The sequence below is a fragment of the Hibiscus syriacus genome, unplaced genomic scaffold (assembly GCF_006381635.1).
Source record: "Hibiscus syriacus cultivar Baekdansim isolate YM2019G1 unplaced genomic scaffold, ASM638163v2 tig00110890_pilon, whole genome shotgun sequence".
Lineage (NCBI taxonomy): Eukaryota > Viridiplantae > Streptophyta > Magnoliopsida > Malvales > Malvaceae > Hibiscus > Hibiscus syriacus.
In genome coordinates this window covers 1,950,592-1,963,285 of record NW_024062900.1, presented here as the reverse complement: position 1 = coordinate 1,963,285, position 12,694 = coordinate 1,950,592, and the positions used below count along the sequence as shown (strand labels likewise).

The following is a 12,694-nucleotide window of genomic DNA, read 5'->3' as shown; positions in this document are numbered from 1 at the left end:
AAATCATGTAACTCAACATTGAATATCATAAATAACTTTTGTTCTGTTCATTCGAGCATATTTCAATACTTTCTTTTTAAGTTTATGTTCCTTTTTTTCACATACTGTCATAACTTTCACATTTACTGTTATAGCCTAATATATATTTAAGAGAATATAAGTACGTGAGTTTAAGGTGCGCAATAGGCATAAAACGGTGTTGAATCATAATTGAAATTGAGATATGATGCACTTCAGTGCAATCATAACCTGAATAAGCACCAACTGTGCTGAACATTGATACACAAATGTACCAAAGCTGCACTGATAACTGAACATTGATACACGAATGTATCATTGCTAAACTGATAAGCGCTCACTTAATGGCATGCCAAATGTACATATGACTCTCAATGCAACATACAATGGGATTATACTTATCATCATAGAATCATTTATTATTTTGTATCTGATAATTGTGAAATATCTTATCTTATAATTATTTGATAACTGAAAATCATATGATCACTGAAAATCATCTGATAATTATAAACATTTAGAATTCAACATCTTAAATATCATACTTGGGCGGTTCAAACCCAAAATCATCCAGAAAGCTTGATAAAATAAAACATTATAGAAATATTTCATACTGAAAATTTATAAATCATACTGGAAAATAAAATGAGGTTGACTTATCACAAGTCGTCCTTGGCTATAATAATAATCAAATAAACAAACTGGATTCACTTTAACACTTTATTACTATTATTTTAAATTAAAAATATAAGGCTTACTAATCTTTAGATTTAAATCATTTACCTTCCACTACTTTCAGTATACAATTTATCAAAATTATATATTTTGGCAGTTTGCACTACCATCAAACAAATATAATTTTGTATTAATTAATATACTGAAAAATTATTTTGTTTGCACTAATGAAAACTAGACTCGAATACGAAGCTAATCATATAAGGCACTCCATCTAATTCCACTTGTACAATTTATAGCGAACTTTCAAAGTTGACTGATAGAAGCTGTTTCGGCAGAATCTGCTGCCCTGTTTTCTGACCTTTCACCAATTAAAATTTTATATTTTTTTGTGTACACCTCTAAATCAATCACCGTTTGTTTTAAACGAAACTATACTGATATACGAATCTAATGGTATAGAGATCATCCTCTAATCAATTATGTATAATTTATGGTGAATTTCTAAACTCACTGTTCGAATTCAAATTTCTAGACAACTTTCCTTAATTAGCATCCTTAGCTTAATCAGTCTTTTCAGCAATTGAAATTAGCTCATTAATGTAAAATTAACATAAAGAATAACATTGTCTCCAAGAATTCAAAAATTCAAACCAGAAATTATAGTACTCATTGGTCATTCTAAGCCTAAGACACTGTTTAGTTTAGTTCTCTTCACAGTATACATTAGTGTATGTGTTTGCTACCTTTACTCACTGTTAAACAACTTGGGCTTACAGGGCTCACACCCCCGCAGATCCGCTTTTGTAGATGCTCCAAGCTAGCCACTCGCTGCAAAGCTGTTCGTCTGATGACATGATGACACCCTCTTTGTTGATATTTTGGTTGAGATGTAGCTCAAACCGAAGATTCTTTTGACCGATTCTTCAGCAAATTTCACCTAGAAAAAGAAGAAAAGTTCACCGATGTGCATAATTTTAAGTACAGATTTCTACATCATGCATACAAAGATATTTAAAACTTCTGGTTAGCTTATACTGATAATTCGAATCAGCTTTTCAACAAAAAAATTTACTGGTTTAAGCATTGCAGAAAAGAAAAAGGCTTACTGTGCAGCAAGAAACTTAGCTTTAAGACCAATATATCAAATGAGTCATTTACCTTTGCTTCCAAGGTTTCAACATCAGCTTTCAAAACTCTGTTGCAAACGGTTGCATTATTGTACTTTTGGCTAATTTCTGTGAGATGCTTCAATAAGGTTCTCTTTGGACTCTTAGTTGAGCAACCTACATTAGATAACGGATTAGGATTCTATAACTCGAAGGAGGGTGCAGAAAGACAAAAGGGAAGCTAACAAACAAAGGCACCTGGGTCTTGAGTTCGGACAAATGAGTCTGTATAATTTATGGTGAATTTCTAAACTCACTGTTCGAATTCAAATTTCTAGACAACTTTCCTTAATTAGCATCCTTAGCTTAATCAATCTTTTCAGCAATTGAAATTAGCTCATTAATGCACAATTAACATAAAGCATCCTAAAATACCATATGGAATTGATATCTAAGAATAGAATTCAACAAATTAATTTTTTTTAAAGAAGCTGAATGGAAAATATTTGAATGTCGAATGCATCATAAAAAAGAGTTATGAACAAGCATTATTCGATGTGAACCGATCAGCAATTTAGAAAAAGTGTAAGCAACGATTACCTCCTTGAGGTAATCACGTCTTGCATCAGCAGGATCCGTGTTCTCCATTATGTCGTTCTCTCCTACGAGTTCATCTTCTTCAGAAATTTCACTAGATGATCCATTCATGCTTGGCCTCAGCCAAGATCCAGACTTCTTTTTTTCCACTGAGAAAGGAAGGAAATCCCACCGGTGAATTACCGCCTTATCACCAGCCCCTATAAATGCAACAGAGCACAAATATAATGGACACTGCAACAAAGAAAACAGTACCAAGACAAGAACAGCTGAATGTAAGACATTTCAGTAATAAACTGATGATTTTTAAACCTCTAGGAGTAGCTTTAGATCCCGATTGAAGAGTATTGGATGTCTGTGATCCACTGTCAGCTCTAGAAGCAGAGTATTGGGGCTTCACAAAAGATGCCTATTTGATATATATATATATATATATTAGGGGTGGATGTACATGGCTGGGAGCCATAGCACACCCATTATTTTGAGAAAATGTAAAATTTAGTTTAATTTACTAGTGGGAATAGGAAAAACTAAGAAAATTTGCACACCCAAATTTTTTTAGAAGAGCATTAAAATTTTAAACCTCATTTTTTCAACTTCTAGATCCACCACTTTATATATATATATATATATATATATCAGAATAAATCATCCTTGTACCCAATGTAACATCCCAAAATCAGAGCTAGTGACTAAAATGTGAATTTTAAAAGTTTTGTGTTCAATTTTAAAGTAAGTTAAAAGTTCAGGGATTTAATTGGAGAATTTTGATGTTGGATTTAATAGTGAAGTTGAAAGTAATAAGGGTAAAATGGTATTTTCAAAGGAAAGATTTTATCTTCCCTTTATAAGAGAATCAAACACTTGGAGAATTGAAAAAAATTCTGGAGCATTGGGTTATCTTCTTCCTTTTCTCTCCCGTGGCTCCATTGGTAAGGTAAGTTGGTCTCCAATTGGTTAATTCTTTCGTTTTAAAGTTGGTTTTGATTCTTGGAGTGACAGAAAAGATTAAGGAAAGCTTAAGAGGACTTAAAACTCAAAGAGGATTAAGTTATGTAAAATTGAAGGTAAAGAGTTTTTAAGGGAATTATTGAGATTGGGTTAGTAAATAAGTTTTAAAGTGAAAATTGACTTGTCATCAACTAAACTAAGAAATTCGGAATGATAGAAATGAATTTGGAACATATTGATTTATTGGTTTAATTATTGAATCCAAGCATGTTTGTGGGATATGGGATGTTATGAAGATTTAAAGTGAAATAAGTTGATTTGTGTAAGTATAGTGGAGTCTCAAGGGTTAAAAGAAGGTTAAGGAAGAAGAATTAAGTAGGTTTGGAGTCAAAAAGTATGGGCAGGGAGTATCGGTACCCTATGAACACGGATCGATACACTAAGACCAATTTTGAAGAACATCTTCATGGTGTATCGATACATCAAGGAGTGTATCGATACCCCCTTGAAATGAAAATTTTGAATGAAATTTGTGTACCGATACACCAGTGAAGGGATGTACCGATACCCTATAGTGTGTATCGATACACTTCAAAGGGAAAATAGAAATAGATCTTTCTTTTAGTTTAAAAAAATGAAAGAGTAGAGTATGCCAATTGGAATGCTGATATTTATATCATATGTGTGATTGTGTAGATATCAATCGAGAGCAATGTCCAGACAAAGTGTCAAGTAATAGCCATCAAGAAGAGATAAGGATTTGATATTGACTAGTGAGGCAAGGTGAGTGCATATTCATTAGTATATGATATGTATGGAAATAAGACTCGTAATGAGACTATTTCCAATATTTGATTGCATGATTCTATGAATGTTAATATGGGTGATATTATTATTATGTATGCATGAATACATGAATAGAGTTATAGGTGTTATATGTGATTTCGTGTGCTATGGGTATATGTAATTGTATGATGATAATGTATCAATTATATGAATTAGATTTAAGCGAATAAATGAAAAGTGGGATAAACAAAGTAGGATTGACCCATATGATGAATATGAAATAAGTTATATGATAGAGATTGAACATGTGATTTAAACTACAAGTTAAAGAAATTATATGATATCTGTGAACATAAGATATTTAAGTGTAAGATATGTGATACTGTATAAGGGATTATATGAGAAAAGTTATGAGCTCTATGGGATATGAACTACGTGATCATATGAAAATGTGACAATGCATTATTTGAAAGAAGCTATGAGATTATGTGCTTATGTGATATGTTTATATGAATATGTGAAATGATAAAAGATAATACCCATGTTATGTGTCTTGAGAGCTAGATGTATAGTTGGCAAGCCAAGAGTCGAGGGTTCTACGTGGTCCTTCGGGACATATATGTTCTACGTGGTCTTTCGGGACATATATGAGTTGTATGATGTGATAACATAAAATATTCATGCTTGATTTAGTAATTAGGGTTTTCTTTATGAGTTTAATGTATCACTAAGTCATCGACATAGCGTGTGTGTCACACCCCAATTATGTGAATCTGATTATTATTATTATTATAATTTTAATATGGAAAATGGAGAATAACAAGTGGGAAAAGTTGTTCAACCACTCCAACATGAAAGAGTTACCTCTGTGTGTAAAGTTTCAAAGTCTTTGTCATCACTTCCTTTTCACATAATTTTTTTCAAATCACTGAGTGAACCTTCCTTGCCATTTCTTCTTTATTTGTACATAAGCTCTACTCTTTCTGCCATAAAACACCTACAACAAGAGAGAGAGAGAAAAATATGGGTTTTTTAAAGGAAAAGAAATCAAGAAGAATCTGGAGAGGTTTCAAAACATTGTTCTTCTTGATAACAATGGTGACTAGAACAGTCGATCTTCGATTCGATACTGTCACGAAAACTACCGAGGCCATGAGGGATGCGATGGAAACTGTTGAAGTTGATGATGATGTCTTGGGTGTTGATCCGACTACGGTCCCAGTTAGAATCAGAGGTTGTAATAATCATGGGCAAAGAAGCTGGTTTATTCGTTCTATCAGGCACAATGGGTAACCTCATTAGTGTTCTTATTCACTATGATATAAGGGGAAGTGGTTGTATTTATGAGAATGGTGGAATTTCAACCTTTCGAGGCGTTCATCCTAGGCCATTGAAGAAAAATGATGATGGAACTATGGACATCAATTCGATTAAAGCCACCATTAGAGATCCAAGAGGAGAGATTGTTTACCCAACTACGAGGATGGTTTTCTTGGAGAATTTACATGCAAACACCAGGGGTAGAGGTTTGTCTGTAGAATACATAGACAAAGTTGGTGAGATAGCTAAGAAGTATGACTTGAAGCTTCATGTTGATGGGGCTATAATTTTCAAGGCATCCGTGTGTATTGTACCTTGGAATCACAACGACATGCTTTGTTTCATCTTTGGTTTTCGTTTCGTTAAAGAACCAGTTGCAGAGAAAGAAATAAAGAAAGGAAAGAACTGGGAAAGAAAAGAAAAAAATGATTTTATATTTCAACAGTAAAGTCACATGGGAAGTAGGTAGAAAAAAAGGAAAAATCGCAGGCTCAATCCTTTGAAATTGGTGAGAACTTAACCTTGTTCATAAGTGTTTAAATAATTTTATCTTTAGTTAAATAGTTTAAATTTATTCGATTTAGTCCCTGATTTTAGTAAATTAAATAGTATAGTGGCCCACAAGATTTTAGTTTTAGCAATTGGGCCTTTAAATTACTATTTAAATTCTAATAAGTTATTTTTATGGAGAAGGAAATTATTTTGGATTTGGGTTCGTATATTTGAAGGTTTGGGTTCTTGAGAAAAAGATTTGAAGCTAGAAATTTAGTTGGTAAGTTGTTTTTCACTGATTAATCACCTGATTCGATTCGTTTTTCGAAATTAAGCCATGCTTTTTATGAAATTTCTATTGTTATGTATTTGAGGAATTATTTGAAGTTGAATTAAGGATCGAGGGCGTTTGGTCGATCAGTATTACACAGAAATGGAGGTAATGCATTACTACCTTTTTATGCTTTTTGGAACATGTTGGTATTGGTAAATGCATGAATGAACATGTTTGGTCACATTTGAGTTTTTAATTAATTCATACACTCGACATGAAAGCGATAGAAATTCGGTAACTGAATATGGCTTGGATGACTATTATAAGAAATTGAGGGATTGTTATAATTAAATTACAAGTTCTGTGATTAGTGATACATGAATCAACCCTGGATATGTAGCTTATATTTTATATATCAACAAAGGTTAAATGTTAAAGGTACTTGAACGATAAATTATGAGAATACTCTAGTTGGTTAAAATTATGAAAATACCCTTACGTTGTACAAATACAAGAATTGACCCAGAAAGTTGGATAAGAATTTGTAAAAACATGTTGACCTGATGGAACTATAGATGTGCATAGAAAATGCTAGTTTTGCTTAAAAATATGGTTAAGAGTTAATACCGAAGTTATCTGATTAAGAATCTATAAAAATGCCCTTGAGAGGTAAAAATAGTCCGAGTTAACTCTGAATGAGAAAGTACTTTGAGGATTCATACTTAACTCGATAAATTACAAATTTAATGGTTAAGATCATGTCTTTGTATAGAAAATTTCTGATATTCCGTTTGTAAAATCTGAAAAGCACTTGACTCAAAAATCTTCGAGATATAAGTAAATACATGAAGAATAATTTATCGATGGTTCTCTTTTATCAGAATTATTTGAAAGGACTGTAGTATATGATAAGTGTGAATTAAATATTAGGACTGGACGGAAGAAAGAGATTGAAATACACTGGATCTATAAAATGACCAAAATACCCCTGTAATGGAAATGATCCAAGAATATCACTAAGCTCAGGAATGATTGGTTATCCTTGAGCTCTGTAATGAATGGAATAAAATTGAGCACCAAAATGACCAAAATACCCTTATTGCCTATAATAAGTAAATGTCTTGGATTAATTAAGGAATCCAAATAAGCATAAGTGTTGGACTATCTTTAAAAGTTATGGAACATAACTTAAGTGAGTTGATCAACTTTAATTATATGTCAGTGCCTGAACTGCATAGATATTACTTGAATGCGTGTTCATCTACTCAAGTTTGGCTCGATGATAATTTTGGAACTACTCAGCTCACCTCGACTCTAGATCGCATTCGGTACGAAGTGGATATTCGTTAGAAAAATCAACCAAGAAGACCAAATTGAACTGAATAGAAGTACAATATGTATCCGAAATTCAGAAATATCTGAATTACAATGGAAAACTCTGAAGTAATCGGGATAGACTTGACTATTAAGTGAACTAAGTAAGCTCAATAACTGATGATTAAATAAGTGATTTGGATGAGTCTCAGAATGCTAATGAACTTACATGATGTACTGTCCTTATGGGCCATGGACTATAAATCAAACATGTTAGCATTTTATGGTATCATTGCAACGTGGAAATGAAATAAAGAACATTGGAAGATTTATTCGTCAATGATTCTGAAGATGATCAATGGACAAAAATATTTGTTATTAAAGAGTAAAAACCATGGAAGGACATTGAATAAACCAGTCGACAAGCATTAGTTATGGGAGTTGTTCATCTCGAGTTGTTCGATAATTAGATCAATCGACATATTTTTGTATAAAGGTTTCTTTGTTGTGTGCAAGGGTAAGCCTTACAGTTTCCCCAGGTTCCTTTTCTATGTGCAAGGGTAAGCCTTACGGTTTCCCCATGTTCCTTTGTTGTGTGCAAAGGTAGGCCTGACAATTTCCCTAGGTTTTTTTGCTATGTGCAAGGGTAAGACCTTACCGTTTTTACATGCTTCTCTACTTTGTGCATATGGTAAATATGTTTTAAAATGTTACTGTTTTGAAAAGAATTGTATATTTTTACTGGTTTTACGGGAACACACTAGATAACCTATTCTGATTTCCTGAACTCAGTCATTCGAAATATTTATCTGAATTGAAAGCTCATTGTCCTTTACCACCTAAAATATTAGTAAGATCTCCGCTCAGCATAAAAACCTGTAGATGTTCGGAACCAATAAGGAAATATATGTTTATTTATATCTATACGTTATTCAGCATCATCTGGTAGTTCTGTATTTCTGAGCTTTCCAAAGCTCACTATGTTACTCACTTTTTCAGGTTAAAAGAATCGTACCAGTATATCTATCGGCGTTAGTAAATAAGTTCTTCTGGCGTTGTTGCAGAGTATGGTACATGTGATTAGGGGGCATGTAATTGTACTTTGTTTTATATACGAGTCTGAAAATCTATTTTATTTCTGAATATTGATAAATCATTTTATGAGTTTATACATTTTAATAAAAGTTTTAAAATTTCCATTATTTTTACGGTGGGTCACTCCGGTGGCCCTAATGTGACACTACAGGTCAGATCGGGTTACTCGCATCCATCTGAGAGGGTTATATTTAGTGGTATCAGAGCCATAGTTTAGTCAATTTTTTTAAGATAGACCGACCGGTTGTATTTCAAAAAAATGTCTGATCAGTACATGCCCCTAGACTACAATTGTACTTCTCTGAGCCGGAACTCCAAGATTGAGTCTCTATTTGTAATGAGCAAACTTAAATTTTTATCCGTTAGGACTCTATCATTTAATAAAAAAATATCAGTAACGTTTATCTAAATTCTGTAAAGTACCACACGAGCCATGTTAGAGTTACTCATCTGAGAAATTCTGACCTGATTCTGGAAATGAAATTGGGATATGCTATTGCTTTATGAGCCTATTCTCGTAGCCAAGACTAAATTAATTCCTCAAGGAAATTTTCATTCGGATTCTTTTATTGAAATGAGGAAAAGTTCTGATAAGAATGTATACTTAACTGGTTAAGAATTAGTAGAGGATTGGTACTTCTATAAAAGCTACTTGAAGATATGAAAGAACTGATGGAAGTTCCATTTATGCAATAATGTGACATGAATAAATTTCGAGGATTAAATTCTTTCAAGGAGGGAAGAATTGACACTCCCCAATTATGTGAATCTGATTATTATTATTATTATTTTAATATGGAAAATGGAGAATAACAAGTGGGAAGAGTTGCCTCTGCGTGTAAAGTTCCAAAGTTTTTATCATCACTTCCTTTTTACATAATTTTTTTTAAATCACTGAGTGAACCTTCCTTGCCATTTCTTCTTCTTTATTTGCACAAAAGCTCTGCTTATTCCACCCTAAAACACCTACAACAAGAGGGAGAGAAAAAAAGATGGGGTTTTCAAAGGAAAATAAATCAAGAAGAATCTGGAGAGGTTTCAAAATAGTGTTCTTCTTGATAACAATGGTGACCAAAATAGTAGATATTCGATTCGATACTGTCACGAAACCTACCGAGGCAATGAGGGATGCAATGGAAACTGCTGAAGTTGATAATGATGTCTTGGGTGCTGATCTAACTGCAGCCCCAGTTAGAATTAGAGGTTGTAATAATCATGGGCAAAGAAGTTGGTTTATTCGTTCCATCAGGCACAATGGGTAACCTCATTAGTGTTCCTGTTCACTGTGATATAAGGGAAAGTGAGGTCATTCTTGGAGTTAATTCTCATATACGTATTTATGAGAATGGTGGAATTTCAACTATTGGAGGTGTTCATCCTAGGCTAGTGAATAAAAATGATGATGGAACTATGAACGTGAATTCGATTAAAGCCACCATTAGAGATCCGAGAGGAGAGATTGTTTACCCAACCACGAGGCTGGTTTGCTTGGAGAATTCACATGCAAACACTAGGGGTAGAGGTTTGTCTGTAGAATACATAGACAAAGTTGGTGAGCTAGCTAAAAAGCACGACTTGAAGCTTCATGTTGATGGGGCTAGGATTTTCAATGCATCTGTGCGGATTGTACCTTGGAATCACAACGACATGCTTTGTTTCATCTTTGGTTTTCATTTCGTTAAAGAACCAGTTGCAGAGAAAGAAATAAAGAAAGGAAAAAGCTGGGAAAGAAAAGAAAAAATGATTTTATATTTCAATAGTAAAGTCACATGGGAAGTAGGTAGAAAAAAAAGGAAAAATCGCAGGCTCAGTCCTTTAAAATTGGTGAGAACTTAACCTTGTTCATAAGTGCTTACATAATTTTATCTTTAGTTAAATAGTTTAAATTTATTCGATTTAGTCCCTGATTTTAGTAAATTAAATAATATAGTGGCCCACAAGATTTTAGTTTTAGCAATTGAGCTATTAAATTACTATTTAAATTCTAATAAGTTATTTTTATGGCAAAGGAAATTATTTTGGACTTGGGTTCGTATATTTGAAGGTTCGGGTTCTTGAGAAAAAGATTTGAAGCTAGAAATTGAGTTGGTAAGCTGTGTTTCACTGATTAATCACCCGATTCGATTCGTTTTTCGAAATTAAGTCCCATTTTTTATGAAATTTCTATTGTTATGTATTTGAGGAATTATTGGAAGTTGAATTAAGGATCGAGGGCGTTCGAATGGAATTTAATGGTCGATTAGTATTGCATGGAAATTGAGATAATACATTACTACCTTTTCATGCTTTATGGAACATGTTGGTATTGGTAAATGCATGAATGAACATGTTTGGTCACATTTGAGTTTTTAATTAATTCATACACTCGATATGAATGCGGTAGAAATTCAGTAACTGAACACGGCTTGGATGACTATTATAAGAAATTGAGGAATTGTTAGAATTAAATTACAAGTTCTATGATTAGTGATAAAGGAATCAGCCCTGGATATGTAGCTTATATTTTATATATCAACAAAGGTTAAATGTTAAATGTACTTGGACGAGAAATTATGAGAATACTCTGGTTGTGTAAAATTAGTAATATACCCTTATGTTGTAAAAAGACAAGAATTGACCCAGAAAGTTGGATAAAAATTTGTAAAGACATATTGATCTGATGGAACTATAGATGTTCATAGAAAATGCTAGTTTTGCTTAGAAAATCTGGATAAATGATTTCTAAATGCAAGATGGATTGTACAAGATATGAGAAGTTTGATAAGGAATATTTTAAAGTTTAAAGATTATCCAGAAAGAGGTAAACCCTAGAGTCTCTAAATTATATTATTTTCGTTAAGAGTTAATACTGAAGTTATTTGGTTTAAAAATTACGAAAATACCCTTGAGAGGTAAAAATAGTCTGAGTTGACCCTGAATGAGAAAGTACTTTGAGGATTTGTACTTAACTTGATAAATTAAAAATTTAATGGTTAAGATCATGTCTTTGTACAGAAAATTTCTGATATTCTGTTTGTAAAATCTCATAAAGCACTTGACTCGAAAATCTCTGAGATATGAGTAAATACCTGAAGAATAATTTATCGATAGTGCTCTTTTATCAGAATTATTTGAAAGAACTGCAGTATATGATAAGTGTGAATTAAATATTAGGACTGGACGAAAGGAAATGATTGAAATACACTGGATCTATAAAATGACCAAAATACCCCTGTAATGGAAATGACCCAAGAATATCACCAAGCTCAGGAATGATTAGTTATCCTCGAGCTATGTAATGAATGGAATAAAACTAAACACCAAAATGACCAAAATACCCTTATTGCCTATACTAAGTAAATGTCTTGGATTAATTAAGGAATCCAAATAAGCATAGGTGTTGGACTACCTTTAAAAGTTATGGAACACAACTTAAGTGAGTTGATCAACGTTAATTATATGTCAGTACCTGAACTGCATAGATATTACTTGAATGTGTGTTCGTCTACTCAAGTTTGGCTCGATGATAATTTTGGAAGTACTCAGCTCATCTCGACTCTAGATCGCATTCGGTACGAAGTGGATATTCGTTAGACAAATCAACCAAGAAGACCAAATTAAACTGAACAAAAGTACAATATGTATCCGGAATTCAAAAATGACCAAATTACAATGGAAAACTCTGAAGTAACCGGGATAGACTTGACTATTAAGTGAACTAAGTAAGCTCAATGACTGATGATTAAATAAGTAATTTGGATTAGTCTAAGAATGCTAAAGAACTTACATGATGTACTGTCCTTATGGGCCATGGACTACAAATCAAGCACGTTAGCATTTCATGGTATCGTTGAAACGTGAAATGAAATAAAGACCATTGGAAGATTTATTCATCGATGATTCTGAAGATCATCAATGAACAAGAATTTTTGGTATTAAAGAGTAAATACTCTGGAATGACAATGAATTGACTAGTCGACAAGCATTAGTTCTGGGAGTTGTTCATCTCGACTTGTTCGATAATTAGATCAATCGATATATTTTTGTATAAAGGTTCCTTTGCTGTGTGCAAGGGTAAGCTTTA

General features: G+C 32.8%; 2 pseudogenes; both read left to right on the top strand.

The window, feature by feature from the left end:
- Nucleotides 1-5,231: 5,231 nt before the first annotated feature.
- On the top strand, nt 5,232-5,848 carry LOC120144440 (annotated as a pseudogene).
- A 3,844-nt stretch (nt 5,849-9,692) lies between these two features.
- LOC120144439 lies at nt 9,693-10,339 on the top strand (annotated as a pseudogene).
- Nucleotides 10,340-12,694: the final 2,355 nt, after the last annotated feature.